The sequence below is a fragment of the Apodemus sylvaticus genome, chromosome 16 (assembly GCF_947179515.1).
Source record: "Apodemus sylvaticus chromosome 16, mApoSyl1.1, whole genome shotgun sequence".
Taxonomy (NCBI): domain Eukaryota; kingdom Metazoa; phylum Chordata; class Mammalia; order Rodentia; family Muridae; genus Apodemus; species Apodemus sylvaticus.
The window spans coordinates 66,580,268-66,583,948 of NC_067487.1; the positions used below are offsets into that span (position 1 = coordinate 66,580,268).

At 42.6% G+C, this 3,681-nt stretch overlaps 1 pseudogene; it reads left to right on the forward strand.

Moving 5' to 3' along the window:
* The first annotated feature begins 301 nt into the window (after positions 1-301).
* LOC127666686 (histone H3.3A-like) lies at positions 302-710 on the forward strand (annotated as a pseudogene).
* The last annotated feature ends 2,971 nt before the right edge of the window (positions 711-3,681 follow it).

Below are 3,681 nucleotides of genomic sequence, written 5' to 3' on the forward strand. Positions count from 1 at the left end.
TGCTAGGAAACAGTCTGTTCCTGGCGCTTTTTGGGTGAAGATGTAGAACTCTGTTCTTGTAGCACTATGTCTGTCTGGACGCTGCCTTGCTTCCCACCACGATGGTACTGGACTGTGTAAGGCAGCCCCGATTAAATGTTGTCCTTGATAGCATTTCTTTGGTCATGGTGTCTCTTCACAGCAGTGGGAACATTAACTAAAACAATAGGAATAACTTCTGGCCTCTGCTCTTTCTAACGCCAGCGCCGCCTCTCACTTGCTGAGCTCCAGCCTAAGAAGTAACTAAGGAGGAGCCCATACCATGGCTCCTACAAAGCAGACTGCGCTGCCCGCAAATCCACCGCTGGGAAAGCACCCAGGAAACAGCAGGCTACAAAAGCCGCTCGCAAGAGTGCGCCCTCTACTGGAGGGGTGAAGAAACCTCACCGTTACAGGCCCGGTACTGTGGCACTCCAGGAAATCAGACACAAATCCACTGAACTTCTGATTCGCAAGCTCCCCTTTCAGCGTCTGGTCGAGAAATTGCTCAGGACTTCAAAACAGATCTGCGCTTCCAGAGTGCAGCTATTGGCGCTTTGCCAGAGGCAAGTGAGGCCTATCTGGTCGGCCTTTTTGAAGATACCAACCTGTGTGCTATCCATGCCAAACATGCTACAATTATGCCCCAAAATATCCAGCTAGCAGACTGCATACACAGAGAATGTGCTTAAGAGTCCACTATGAATGGAAACATTTCATTCTCAAAAACAAAAAATTTTTTCCTCTTCCTGTTATCAGTAGTTCTGAATGTTAGATATTTTTTCCATGGGGTCAAAGGTACCTAAGTATATGATTGTGAGTGGAAACATAGGGGGCAGAATCAGGTATTGGCAGTTTCTCCACATTCATTTGTGTGTGAATTTTTAATATAAATGCAAGATGTAAAGCATTAATGCAAGCAAAATGTTTTAGTGAGCACATTCCAACAGTTCAACTTTATAACAATTATAAATAAACCTGTTAAAATTTTCTGGACAATGGCAGCATTTGGGTTTTTTTTAAAAAAAAAATAAATAAATTTCTTATTGGTGGCAACTAAATGGTGTTTGTAGCATTTTTATCATACAGTAGATTCCATCCACTCACCATACTTTTCTAATTGAGTTGTCCTACATGCAAGTCCATGTTTTTAATGTTGTCTGTCTTCCGTGCTGTTCCTCTAAGTTTGTTATTAAAATACATTAAACTATTAAAATAAGAAAAAGAACTTCTTTAATGAAAAATTAGCAAAAAAACCAAAAAAGAGTCAAAGTCAGAAGATCTACAGACTTTAGAACACTTCAGAGACACAGCAGACTTCAGATTCGCTTAGATTCTGAACAGGATGACCCTACTGACACAGCAGGTTCCGGTGTGTCAACGCTGACTTTATATTTGGGAATGACTATCATTTTGTCTATGTGGCAATGAAATTGTGGTGAAGTCAGAGAATCAAGTGTTTATCTCTGGAGGAACATACTAAAGAAAGAAAATATTTCATGGCTGTGGTTGGTTTTTAAATGGTCCAGCGGAGGAAGAGGGGCTCGGAGGTTCAGAAAGGCTCGGGCTACAAGATGACCACATGGAGGGTCCGTGTGCTTGTCTCTCTGGCTCCATACGTGTCCAACATTTTCCAGACTGAAACCAAATTCTAGCTTCCCCAATGTCACCGGTATCATGTTTTCCTGCGGGGATGCCCATGCTGCCGTCAGAATCTGAAGGAGTTAAACAGCCTCCCTCGAGCTGTTACTGGGTGTAAATACATGATAACCTAATTTTAATGCACCCTGCAAATGAGACTCTACTGCTCTCTTTGTGTGTTTGTTTACTTAACACATAAGAAGAATGCAGATGACAGAGTTTTAAAAGTAGGGGTAAAAACAAACAAACAAACAAACAAAAAGCCAGTTCATTTTCTGTGATGTAAAACAAAGGAAAATAAAGTGGTTGAATGTGGGCCTGCTGTTTCCTGTAGAAATGGGTTGTAACAATAGTCAGCCCTTACTGAGCTCAATTCTAGCCTCGGAGCTAAACACTTCGCAGGACATGCAGCCCTCTGTCATAAGCATTGTTATTGCTACCACGGTACCAGTGAAGAAACTCAAGCTGAAAGGCTAAGAGAGCCACGCCCAGCCAGGGACCCACTAGGCATTGGACACGCCCCGTTCCATCTCTATGGCCTTCCACCTGTTTTGTTCCCTTTGCCCCACAACTGCAGCTGCCTTTCATTCTGGAGCCTCCCTGTGCACCGTATCACGTGATGCATATACACAGTAACATGTGATGTGTACGCACAGTAACGTGATGTGCATGCACAGTATCACATGGCATATGCACAGTATCATGTGATGTGTATGCACAGTAACATGTGATGTATATGCACAGCAACATGTGATGTATACCCACAGTATCACATGACATATGCACAGTAACACGTGATGCAGATGCACAGTATCACGTGATGGGTATGCACAGTAACACGTGATATATATACACAGCAACATGTGATGCATACACACAGTATCACATGGCATATGCACAGTAACACGTGATGCAGATGCACAGTATCATGTGATGTGTATGCACAGTAACATGTGATGTATATGCACAGCAACATGTGATGTATACGCACAGTATCACATGATATATGCACAGTATCACATGATGGGGATGCACAGTATCACGTGATGTGTAGGCACAGTAACATGTGATGTATAGGCCTCAATTCACTTTAATCCTGACTCCAAGCCTGAGGACAAATGTTACTATTCCCATTTTACAGCTGAAGAAATCGATGCGTGGAGAACTTGCCCAAATGGCCAAGGGAGCCACGGAAGAGGGTTGCAAACTGACCTCGAAGCCCGCCTCAGTCACCGCTCTGCCTGGAGAGCCCAAATGGTCCTCACGATGTTGCTCTGTCCCGCATTTTCTCCACATTTTATGAAGTGAGTGTCAGCGTGTCATTCAAGGGACTGAAAGCAGGAATGGCGTCTGGTTAGCAAATGTCAGTCAGACATCTAATTGGCAGGCCCTATTGACAGTGCCTCGCACACAGCAGACATTTCTTCAGTGACCCCAAGTTACGCCACAATGAGATCACTGAGATCTGAGTGAGACAAGCTACAACCTGCAGTCAGCATTTTGATATACATCTAATTATAACTAGTATTTTAATATATTAGTGAATTATCCATCCCCTGTAATCTTTAGTACATAAGACAAGATACAATTTAGTGTTTGAGAAACCGTCATTATAGCCTGAGGAATTTCATCAGGATCTACTGTTGTGGAAAATAATGTGCTATTTTGGCAGCTCTAGCTCAGGGAGAAAACAGAAGCCCTGACTCACAGTTCTTCCTTTGATTTCAAAATTTCCCCTCTAGACTCTAACATTATAAGGAGTTATTCATAACCTGTTTTTAACATTGCTAGCATATAATTATCAAACACGAAACACAAAAATGTATTACACATAAATACTTAATGCAAATGAACCACATTGGAAAGTTCACATCCCCCTCAGTGACCCTGGTGACTTCTGTTGTTATCCCTGCTTGTTTAGTTTGCTTAGTCTCCGCTCAGAAAATGTCTGACTGAATTCACTTTCCTAACTTTCATTCCTAACCTCCTGTTCTCACGTTTGACACTAACGCAGATAGCCTT